Source organism: Ursus arctos, unplaced genomic scaffold, assembly GCF_023065955.2.
Source record: "Ursus arctos isolate Adak ecotype North America unplaced genomic scaffold, UrsArc2.0 scaffold_3, whole genome shotgun sequence".
NCBI lineage: Eukaryota > Metazoa > Chordata > Mammalia > Carnivora > Ursidae > Ursus > Ursus arctos.
The window spans coordinates 48,523,879-48,536,729 of NW_026622985.1; the positions used below are offsets into that span (position 1 = coordinate 48,523,879).

The 12,851-nt window shown below is 36.6% G+C and overlaps 1 long non-coding RNA gene across 2 annotated transcripts in view; it reads left to right on the forward strand.

Moving 5' to 3' along the window:
• Window positions 1-12,851, forward strand: part of LOC113261137 (uncharacterized) — a 358,028-nt gene that overhangs the window by 94,654 nt on the left and 250,523 nt on the right. The gene's annotated exons all lie outside the window — the stretch shown is intronic.

Consider the following 12,851-nt stretch of genomic DNA (forward strand, 5'->3'; position numbering starts at 1 on the left):
CCATATAAATGACCATTTGTTTTAGATTTAAGTAGATGGATATTTTCTTTTCTTTTTTCTTTATAACTAGGATCACAGACATTATGGAAAGTCTCTTTGAAGTTTTATGCTAAGTACTTTCTGCTAAAGCTCTCATTTTTCTCTCTTTACTCACTGCCTTTCCATTATGATAAATCACTGAAATCTCATAGGCTTATCCTTACAACAAAACTATCATTCCTTTCTTCCCTCTTTTTATTTTTCTTTTCCTTTTATGAAGTTTTGATGACTTAGATGACTTAGGCTATACATGCCACTTCTGAGTTATGTTATATCAATAGTAGTTTTTCATCTACTAAGCATGGATTCCCCCTCCAAAGCATGTCACCTGTGAATCATATGGTAATTGTGAAATACATGTTAAATACTAGTAAAATAAAAGTAAAAAGAATCAGATCATTTATCATTTACCTCAATCCCACCTTTCTGCTTTGTTGTCACTGTCTCCTTCACTTTCTTTACTTACCATAAAACAATGCTGAGCTGAATCTTTTACTCACTTATGCTATTCACTATACTAGACACAACTTACAACATTTCCCCCCATGCATATTACCCAGATAATATTACTTGGTATAAAATCTGTAGTGAGTTTTATTTATACTTTTTCACATTTCTGGTCTTCAAAGGTACATATATTTTATTTCACTGTCATTTGAATGAAGTTTTGCATCACTTTTTATTTCTTATGAATGATATCAACAATAAACAATTAATGGGTGTGTACTGTATACATCTCAGAAAGGTCTATAAATAATTAGTATAAAATTCCAAAAACAAGAAGTCATTATTTACAGTTTGATTCACATTAAACAATGTTTGCAAAAATCACTGTAAAGTGGACTGAAGTTATTCCATTTTAAATAAAATTATATAAAACTCCCTTTATAAATTGCTGAATAAGACTTTAAAAATATAACTTAAAGATTTAATTGCTATTGCTGCAATTAATATTAATTTTCCAAGAAATGAGCCTATAATGATAGTTTAAAAATTACCAAATTCTGTGTTAGAGAGTTAAAAAAAAATTTTGTATAGTGGGAATTAAGGTGTCATAAACAATTCATTCTTTTCAATTAAACAGAATGATATAAAGATCGTTTCACAAATTTTCCAGAATTCCACTTGAATTGGGCTGAAGAGAAAATTATTTCTATGAATTACACTCTGTCAAGCTGCTGATAAGCCAATTTTCCAAGATACAAATGTGACACAAGAGAAAGCTTTGGCCTGTGTATGCTTCTGTTTTATTTATTTTTGTATCCCCAGCAATCTAATATATCCTGGAATAGAGCTGTTTCTCAAAAAATGCTTGGCGATTGACTGAATGAATCTAACTAGTGTATCCAGGAGAATACTTAATTGTGATTATTCTTTCTCTTGTAGTTATTTTTCCTCAGAGAAGAGATCCATTTCATAGGTAAATTTCCACATACAAATTTGAACATTAGGGTAGATGTATTTTCCTGCATGGTCACATTTGTGCTGGTCTGTCTGTTCTACCATGCTTTCATATTTTTTCCCCAATGGCACTATAGATCAAAAAGAATATAGTGAAAAAGTACATCTGCCTATAAAAACATCACCTTTTTAAACATGATTATTATGATCTAAATATTAAAATAACTATTGTGGTTTTTTGTTAATTAGTAGCCAAAGAAATCTGATGCCTAACATGGTTTCCAAACACCCCCTTAAATGAGATTAATCATAATCCTTGGTTCATGACACTCTGTCATTGTTGGTACATGAATGGGCACATTTTTAAAAAGATTTTATTTATTTTAGTTGAGAGAGAGAGGGGGAGGGGCCGAGGGAGAGGGAGAGAATCTCAAGTGGACTCCATGCTGAACATGGAGCCGGAGGTGGGGCTTGATCTCCTGACCCTGAGATCACCTGAGCCCAAACCAAGAGTTGGACATTTAACTGAACCACCCAGGCACCCCTACTGTATTCTTGTTTGTTTTTTACTTTTAACTTAAATCTGTATGCCTAAACAATACCTTATTTAATTTTGTTTTTGAACTCATAAACAGCCTATTGTAAGTACATGTAGTCTAGCGTAAATCAGAGCTGAATTATTATGTGCTTGTTTTTAATTCATACATTTTTAATTCTACAGATATTATATTCCAGGTATTTTGTTAGACTCTATATATATGAATTAAAATTTGACAATATTCCAGTCTGGGGGGATTCTCTATCTTTGGTAAAAATAGACAAGTAAACTTAAGTTACTATGTGATTTGACAGAGAAAGAATATGCTATGTTCTTTTATGATGTATATCAGAAGGAGGATCAATTTGAGTCTTGAAGAATGAATAGAATTTACTTAAGCAAGGGTGACTGGCATCCCAAGATTTTTCTAGTTTTGCATGATATATGTAAACTGGTGGCATAAAATGGAAGGGAGAGGCCAGATTGTGAAAGACTTTGCAAGCCATTCAAAGAATTTGGACACTCCTCTGTAGGTTATAGGGAGCCTGGATAGATTTGAGGAAGTATAAAACAATCAGTTATGTTATTTAGAGAAATCACTCTAGTAGCAGCTTGGAAGACAGGTTCCAAAGGAGAAGTTAGACATTGTTTCCAGACTATGGCAATGGTTAAAGTAAGAAATATTGAGGAATTGATCTAAGATGGAGGGGTATTGATGGAAAAAAGTGAGAGATTAATAAGGAACTTTGACTAGAACATCAACAAGACTTGTTTACCAGTGTGAATGATTGGTGGGAATTATGCTGAAAGGTAAGAAATTTAAGAAGACTTTTGCTTTTTGGGCTGGATTACCAAATCACTGGTGGAACCATTAGCCCAGTCTAGGTATTTTGTGTAAAGAGAAATTTTAGTGAGGGATTAGGTTGGGGTGTGGGGTGAGTGGTTAGTCTAAAACATGTTGAGTTTTCTAGAACCTGTAAGACAACACCTAAACCAGCTAAATATCTAAACACAAGACACTGTGCTAAGAATTCTGGAAGGAACAAAATCAAACAGTTTCGAGCCTCAGTTTTACTCTCAGATAGGAATGATGCAAGGAGCCAAGTGTCTCAAAGATAAGACAGAGTATTGTAGGTGGCATCAAATGGAATGTGCAGTGCGGTGACTTCCCAAAGAGAGAAAGCTCTATTGTCTGTGAATGATCGGGATGGGCTACATGAGTGAGATTCTTTTAGTTAACAGAGATGATGGTGCAGGAAAGAAATACAGGAAACTAGAAATGGATGTAATAGAGGAGCGCGGTGTACAGATAGAAATCATGGAATATATTTATAGAACATCTAGTCCCTCATTTTGACTACAATTTAAGGTTCAAAAAAACAAAACAAAACAAAACACCACTAGTGAATGATGAACTTGAAATAAAAATTGGGACCAGATGCAGAAGGGCTTTGAATGCTAGGTATTGTAGTTTATGTAGTTGGCACCTGCACTGGGAGTTGGAGCTTTATGCTTAAGAATGGTTTTTAGGGTAAAGTAACCATATCAGAGTTTCACTGGGGAGGATAGAAAACAACTGTGAGGATACTGTTTAGGAGACTAGTACAGCAGTTCATGAAGAGAAAACGAAAGCCATAAAGGGCAGTAAAGAGGGACAGGGTGGATATAATTTCTTCTTATTTTTAAAACCATAAAGGTCAGTAGAAAAGAAGGACAGGGTGGATATAACTGCTTCTTATTTTTAAAAAACAGAAATGAAAGGAAGGAGGGAATCATGGATGGTTCTAAGAATTTGGGGTAGAAATTTGATGGGAAGGCTGGTGATAGCTGTGTGAATCTGGGATGATCCCAGATGACTGTGCGTTGGAATAAATATATGGTTCTGGGTAATTGGGAGGAAATGATTCTCTGAGAAGAAGCAATTACCAAAAATAGCAAAGCCAGAAAAGATAAAGACTAAGTAAAAATAATTGTGAATCATTCATTACCTTTGAATGGATTTGTTAAAATTGTGAGCATAGAGGAAGGACTAACAAGGGCATGGGATTTTCCCTTTATTTGTAATATGATTTAATTAGAATAAAGAGTTTTAAGTTTTTTTCCAACTCTAATGTTCTGGAAGTCTAAGATTCTGTGAATCTTAAAAACTTCTGGAGCGATTGGGGAGTGGGTAAAGAGAGGTGTTGTATGTAAGGATGGTTTGATTACATTTGTAAATAAAGTGCGGTGTTCCACAAGGAGTAGAGATAGTGCAGAAGTGAAAGAGAAGTGATAAGGATAGAGCAGGACTCCTTGAGGAGGAAGGGATGAGAGCTAACGTGGAGATGGGGACAGTCATTGTGGAAAGTTGGCACGAGTTCACAGCAGCCATGAGGAACGAGTAGTGGATAAAGATAGAGGGGGGATACAGAAGGGATTTGAGGTAGTGTGTATGATTGGGGAATCCAACTCCTCCCCTTTGGGGGAGCGGAGGGATATGGAGGGGGAACTGGAGGAAGCTGCGGAACATCTGCAAGTACTTGCTATCAGGAGCGCAACTGACAGGAGGAGATGCACTGACAATTGCCCAACAGCCATGAGGCCGTACACTGCTTTGGGGCTCTTTGTCTGTCTGAACTCTGTCCTATTTACTTAGGCAGATAGTGGGCATTCAGAATGTTTTTTAAAAATACTATTTTTCTGGTGAGTGTAGGGATAGATGGACATACCTTTTTGTAGCCCTCTTCCAGTGAGATTAATTGAGGCCATAGAGCACTGTGGCATGCAGGCTTATCATGGGGAAAAAGCATTTGATAGAGTTTGGAAGGGAGATATTGTTTCTTCAGTCCATTGCATTTCATTTAGAGGAAAAAGTATTACACAAATTCTTAGGATTTTCCTCTCCACCACCAGCTTAACCTAAATCACCATCGTCAGCAGTGTCTTAGCTTTGGATTGATGGTAAAGTGGCATTCAGGGTGAGAAGCCCTAAGGCAAACCTCCTGTCTGATATTATGCAGGTTTAGAAAATCTCGTGCATTGAGACATGCAGCGCCTTAAAATATTAGGCATGCATAAAGATCATTTTTTTTTCTCAAGGAAAGAGGTTATATAGATGACCTTATATTTTTTTAAATTAGAAATTCGTGCCCGGGTAGAACACAATAGTGGCAAAACATATGTGTTTGGCTTTTTCAAAGTAATTAAAGAGAATCTTCAAGAGGACTGTTGGAAAAATCTTTTCTGTCAGTAGTTGTCTATAAACCTCTTTTACTTGCAGTCACAGTGGGAAACTGGAGCAGGGTCAAGGGCACATACCATTTCTTAGTGCCAGCGGATCCCCAGTAATTGGACTTCAAAACGATGCTGAGTCCTTGTTCCTTGAAGACCAAACTGAGATTTGTGTAGCATTTAACAACAAAATACTATTCCCCGGCCAAAATCAAAATCTCAAAATGCAGACAATGTACAGTCTTGGACCTGCTCCACCTGCTTTTGAAAGCTGCCAAATGTTTACTTTCTTCTCATTTTGTCCTGTGTTGTGTTTTCACTCATAACACATATTTTGCACCAAAAATAATTTACTGGCTTAGTGGGAATAGAGTCATAAATGAGGAGAAAATGGAGAAACTGCTGGCTGGTGGAGCAGCCCACGATTAATAAATTGTGCAACATGTGACTTGGCAGCTCTTTGATTCACCAGCAGAGTCCCCTCCCTTGTAAATTCTAGTTGGCTTTCCCATACATTATTATGTGGATTCCTTATAACCACTTCCCTTTCTGATTTTCCAGAGACAGAGTATAAAGTTTCCCTAAACGCCAATAAAATGTGAAATCTTATCCCCCTCTTTAGGCTGGCTTTGTGCAGTCATCTTCTAAAATAAGAACAGCAAACGTCTTAAACGTTGCTTTCACTATTTTTATGTCCATTCATTAGTTACAATTCTTCGTAATATCACAGTTTTCATTGCAATAACAGTTTGTTAATTTGGGGGGATTAATACTGAGGGAAATTGTGTATGTTTTCTTTTTTTCCTTTAAGAATAAAATTAATTTCACATATCACTGTGAAGATATATCCATGTCCTTAAATTAGTATAGATTATATACTAATTTCTCTGCCTAATCAAAATCTGTAGGTGAATGGACTTGAATTAACTACATTAACCTCAAATCCTTCAGCACATAATCTTGGTTTGCTGGTATATTCCTGAAACAACATAAACGCACTGGGGTTTCAAATGTTGATTTTGTTTACATAATCAGAGAATATTTGTTTTTTATGGAGGCAGTAAATGCAAGAATTGTTATTAACTGTGACACATTAAAAACAAGGATTCTTTACTGTACCATTCTGAGACATTTGTTGACAAGCTTTTAAGAGGAGGTTTTCATTTTGAGCAAAGGGGGAGTGGTGGAGGGATATAAATAGCTTTCATCGCGTGCAGTGTCTTCTGAGAATCATTTCTTTTTCTTTCTTTCTTTCTTCTTTTTTTTTTTAAATGGAACTTTGGCAAGGAAAAGCCTAAAATATATACATGGCATTACATCATTTGTATTAAATCATTTTGTGTTTTGAGTGCCTTCTAGATTCAGAGAGTAGAAATTAGTTGGAGTGAAAAGATAAGTCGTTCAATATGTCTAAAAGCCTCAGAACCCATGTTCCTGGTATCAGAAAAAGTTCATGGCATATTTATATCAGACCTGCAATGTGCAAGCCCTGAGTGTTTAAAAATTGCCTTGAGAAGAAACTGGAGAAACAGGATTTGCAAAAGGAGTTTGGTAAATTTGGGATGAAGGGAATGTGGCTTCACTTAATTTTGATTTCTGTAGTTCCCCACAAAACTTAGGGAACACAGGTGAATTTTTGGAATTTGTGGTGTGATTTTTCCCTTTTGCATTTCTAAATGAATGACTTTCATGCTTATGGTGCTTGGACATTTCCCTGTCTCTGGAGATCGGGCTCAGTGTGAAGGGTGGTGTGTCAATTAGACACATTTCTAAAACGAGAGAGGCTTAAACGATATTTAGCTGTGTTTTTGCGAGAAGGTAATAGGCTTCAAACCAGGTTTGGGGGGAAGAGAAAGGGTTGTCTGTATTTCTTTCGCTCACATTTAGATATCAAAGATTCAGCCTGGAGGACCCATACATACAGTTGGACCTTGGTGTAGATGGGATGTCACTTCTGTGTGCCCAACAAGGCACTTTCATGGTAGAAAACAGGTATGACATAGAGATAAAAGAAAACCTCTTCTCTCTGGCTTCAGGGAAGTTCAGCAGGCCTTTTAGGAGGGATGAGGTGAGCTATGCAGAGGCCGAAATGGACCATCAGGCCAGGGTCTAGCTGGAGACTTGCAGACATCTGGGTATGACACCTGTTTTAACTGAGGGGAAAAATCAGTGAAGTTCAATGGCGCATGTTCCCAGGGAGAATCCCTTTGTCCCAAAGAATGGACAGTGAGCTAGTCAGCTATGATGTTTAGAAACAGAAGCCAGCAGGGTGCCCAGAAACCAGGTGGATTGGGAACATTGTGCTAGAAACAAGTGGATGTAGCCAGTGTATAGGGTTTAGGAGACAAAGAGCCTAGGAATCATATAAGATGGCAGCTACCACCCAAAGACACAGTTTATATATGTGCCCCAGACTGAATTTTAAACTGGATAAAGCCAGAGTTTAACTCCCCTGCAATTAACCCCAACCAGTAGGTGGGAGCTAGGGAAGAATATCAGCTTAAATAAAGGCTGAATAAAGGAGCTGCATTTTCTCAGCATATTCCAGGACTATTGTCTCACCTATACTTGATCACGGCTCTGGACAAATTGCTAAATTTGCTGGTCGTCTCTTGAGCAGCAGCACTATACCTGAGTTGCCAAGTGTGTCATGTGATGTCCTGTTGTGTCCTTTATTTACTCTGTGGGAAAGTGGCAGTAAAAAATTCATTCCCTATACTTTTAAAAAACAAAATGGTAAGTTTTTTCCATAACTTCTCTTTGCAGACGTTGGGAGTGACAAACTGATAGTCCATGAATTGTATCAAGATTATAAATATGTTTTATTTGACCTAGATAGGGTGTTGGTTTTTTTTAAATGAAGGTAATCTTTAAAAATTAGACTATTTCACAAAATAATGGAGTTCTAGCTAGTATTGAAAAGATTTGGAAGTCTGGCAGTATGGTGCCTGGATTCCTAAATGTCACTAATTGCTAGAGCTGACTATTGGGTGTCCATTTCGTGGACGACGTACTCCACTTTGCCACTGCTATACTTTTGTCTCTACCAGGCCGGCTTCATTCATGACCTGTAGCTCGCTGGTATTCTTTGGCATTGGATTTGTGACTGCTGCATCCAAAAGATAAATATGTGCTTTAATCCTATACCCCAGCCTCCCACACTGGCCACTGAACCTATATTTTCTGCCTCACCTTTCATTATCTTCTAAGTTTCCTCCTCTTCAGACACAGCTATAGTTTCTTCATTTGTCTTTGCCTGACCCCATTCCTTTCCTCATGATGTTTGAGGTCCTTTCCCTGTGAATGACGCACTCATATACTCCCAGTCTCTTCATAGCCTCACAAAAGCCTTAGAGCGTAAGAGTTAAGTCAAACCAAGACCACAGATATTTCCTTAAGATGCCACTGTACGCAAGGCATTGTGTTGGATGCTGCTGGGATCCTTTCCCATAAGGAGATAACAGTATCTGGGGAGTAAAACACGTAAACACAAAAAAAGTAAATTAAACATCTGGGGCATTAAATAACAGATCACTAGAATAATGGAGAAGATATGATGAAGTGGTATAACCCATGGCGCCACAGAAATCTGTCCAAGTTACCCACATCATCTGTATCTCCTTAGGTTAGGGACTCAGAATCCTGGTTTTGTGTCAGAGAAGAATAGCTCCGTTTCTTTCAAGGGTATCACTAAAATGTCAATTTAAAAAATTTATTCATTTAAATTGAAAACAAAATCTAGGCACAAATGCAATTTATATCAATTTACACCTCAATTTCATGCATGTATACACACATAAAAACACATAATGAACATTTACTAGAAGTTAATAAAGATTAAAAGCATGCACTTAAATTTCATGGTTCTTTGAATTTCTTGGTCCGTAGTTCTTCAAAATTTTGTGTCTTAAAACTTGATAATCTTGAAACAGAGTTGTTTTCTTATCACTTAGTATAAATTAAAAACATGGCATTTTTTTTTTTCTCAGTTTACCAGAATTCTCTTAGAAGAACTTATTGCCATGAGAAATATGTTCTGGGAAACATGAGAAATTGTTTTTTCTCTTTCCTGTCACACTGTCAGGACTTTACTTCTTTATGCTTAGACCTAGTTAAGAAATCACAAAGATATCCTGCTGGTAAGCAAGTTAACTGCTAAATAAGGCCGTAGGGTTAAAGGTTAACGGGCATGGCTTCCACAACAACTTTTTGTAATAGACATGTACTACACCAATTAACCTAGACACCCTATTATATCTATCATATTTGGTTGTATTCTATTTCAGTTTCCACCATTCCCACCTAGGAAAATTGTTGTTCACTTCAATTCCTGAGACTAAGTCACTGTTGCCATTCTGAAATTAGTTCTATTGGTGCCATTCATATCAGGCATTTAAAGTATTACCTAATTAAAACCAGTATGAAATAAGTTCTAAAGAGTGTTTAGCTTAAATAAGCTGAATTAATGCTGCTGTCTCTTTCTTTTTGTTGGCTTTCGTGAATTGCTTTAATTGGGGAAAATGAAGCAGCATCTACCAAGAAGTTATTGTACTAGAGTATACATGGCAATCCACTTATTCAACCAACCTAGTGATTAATTAATGTGGGTTAATTACTTAACCTTGCTGGATGGTATCCTGTGGGGGTTAGTGATGACCACCCATCTATAATTCTGCCATTGCTGAGGCAAAGAAGTAAAGGCATCACGGGAAACTAGAAAGTTTAGTCTTCCACAGTCATATTTACATACTGTGAAGAAAAACTATTCATGTTCCTATTTGAATAGCCCCACAGCTTTCAGTTTAAAAGAAGTGGAAAAAAAGGCACAGGGGAGTTCAAGAATACTCCCTCTCTCTATCGCATTCCCAGGACACTACTGAAAGCTTATCAGGCCTTAGTTGAAAAATCCCTGGTCCTTGCCAATCTGTTGCTTAGCAACTAAATCATTCTCTCCTTCCCCGTTTGGTCTACTCACCTTACAACCTAGATGACAAAAAAAAGAAAAAAAAATTTTTCCCATATGTGCAAAATAAGTACAGGGACAGATTTTCATAGGTTTAGGGCCATGTCAGGAAAGTAGCTAAATGGTGGTGTTATCTAGGCTATTTCTCATGAAATGAGCTTTAAGTGGATTTGAGTAGCAAAATTTTATCAACTGGAGTCGTTATTTGTACCAAAATCATTTATGGCCCTTGATTTCCAAATTCATTAGCAAGTATTTTTTTCTCTGGAAAAAAGAGAAAGAGGGTTTTATGTTTTCTTTTTAGTGAACAACCAAAAGAATAATCTTATAATTCTTGAAAGTTGGTGCCTAGAATAGGGATAGCATGTAGGTTTTCTTTACAATAGCTAAACTTTCCTCGTACTAGGAAAATGTGTATGATTTCCATTTTATTTATGAAAACTTTTATTGTTTAAAAAACACAAAGAAACGAAGATTTTAAGAAAACCATTTTACATTCATGTATATACTCATTACAACTTTCATCTTTTTTTTCCAACTTCTTCCTAAATGTCCAGGTTTCTCTAAACATTTACTAGGGCAGAGGAGTATCTCTGCTTGAGATATAATTGTAAAAAAATGCATAATTTGAAAAAAAAAACACAAAATTGCACAAACACATCAGTATAGTAAAAAATGTACTGCTGATAAAGTTTTCTTATCCAAATATTTGTAAAGTGTTTTGCCAGAATGACAACCACCACAACAAAACCAATGGAACAAACTTTAATTTGGGGCCACAAGACTGTAAAGCAGGCTCACTGATAATTACAAATTAGGCAAAATTGTGGTTAGCTTAATGAAAAGGCTCAAAAGTGTGCCAGGCCAATGGCAAAGGACCTAAATCTAAAGACAGACAAGCTTTTCTTGATTACAGTGATTACATCATGGTCATTAGAATTTAAAGTAACTAACCCAAACACAGACATCATATCTTCATTTGATAGCTATAGTCTAGTAAATAGTGGGAAAGGATGTTATGTATGGATTAAGCTTGATGAAATGAAAACAGACATTCTTTTTGAACCTGTCTGGCAAGGAAAATGAAAACTTCAGAATCAGGCAGTAAAGTTAACTTTTAAAGCTCAGGCTCTTTGATTGGAAGGGGTCTGTGTAGTGTTTTTGGCTATTCTTTGTTTTATAGGGAAGCCACTGCAACAGCTAGCTGTGCATAACTCGTTCTTGCATGCAATCTGTAGTCAAGTAAGATGTTTGAGATCTACTCTTTGAAACTTAAGACAGTATTTTCAAATTTTCGAAGTATACAAGGTACTCGCATGGTTCAATATTTGTTTTCTCATCAACTGTAATACAGTTAAATCTCAAGTGTGAGTTTTGACTCTCCAAATGTGGATCTTCAAGCATTATGCAGGGTCCCACTCTGCTCTGCGTGTAGACAATTCATGCTGAGAAGACAAATGCTTTGCTCAGGGGAGAGGGATGCATTGGGTTACAGTTAGAGCTACATACATGAAAGCAAGTCCTTTGACCTCTGACTCCCAAACCCCCTTTCATAGCACTACCTGTGGGAACACTGCTTCTAAACAGAAGAGCAGCTATTCAGTAAGATCAGGGGAGTGAGGAAAAGAAAAACAAGACATGCAGCCTAAAAGGATGTATTACCTGTCTTACTGATAGAAGATTTCAGCTTGGATTAAGAAAAGGCACCATCTCTCCTTTTTAAATTTGACATTGAGAAAATGAAGACAAAGAAGAAATAGACTTACATAACAACCGCATTATGTAATTTTGAGAAAAAAATAAAACTGCTAAGACAACCTGTGGTCTGATCTTCAGTAAGACCTTCAGTGTTAAGTGAAGAGAGGGAACACCCAGGTTAAAATCAACTCTGTCATTATCATGATCCAAAAGCATTTATTGAGTGTCTAGATGCACTGAGCACCATTGAACCTACTATGTTTAAAGTACTTAAGAAAGGAAATTAAGTCTTAATGTAAACACAGCTCAAGTAACTTGAATTGGTATCAGTTCCTTAAATTGCACCTTAAAGAAACCATTAGGCTGTTTAAAGAAAAACTGCATAGAGACTGCATGTGAAGCGTGCATGTTTTATCACTCTGGTAAATAAATGGTTTCATTTTCTACTTGCCTGAAGTTTCAAAATGGTCAAAGGGACTCACAAAAGTTTCACAGCAATTCTCAGATAAGGTTTTATTATCACAAAGAACAAAACACGGATTAAATTAATCTTCCAAAATGCATTTTATTGACTTACTTTGTCTTAAAATAAAAGTCAATCAAACTTGCAGGGTTTTATATTACCTGTTGTCCTAGAATCTGCCACAGCCACTGCCAAGGAGTTTCCCTCAGAGCCCAGAAAACACGCATTCATAATGGCATTGCCCAGGAACTGTTCAGTCTGTTCAGATACCAAGAGCCTGAAACCTTAGTCTGCTCAGATGGAAGCCAGGTTGGTGGCCATGTCAGTAAGAATGCATGGGAGCCTCAGTAAGCAGATCTGCACATGTTCACCTTCTTTCTGGATACTGGCTCCCAAATGATTCTTATTTAACTGTTTTGGGCTAAGATCAAGCAGAAGCATTTTATGAATCTCCCTAGGTGAATCTAATGTTCATTGTGATATAGTTTAGGCTCTTTTATCTATTTTTTGTGATTATTGATTTTTCAAGTAGAACAGAG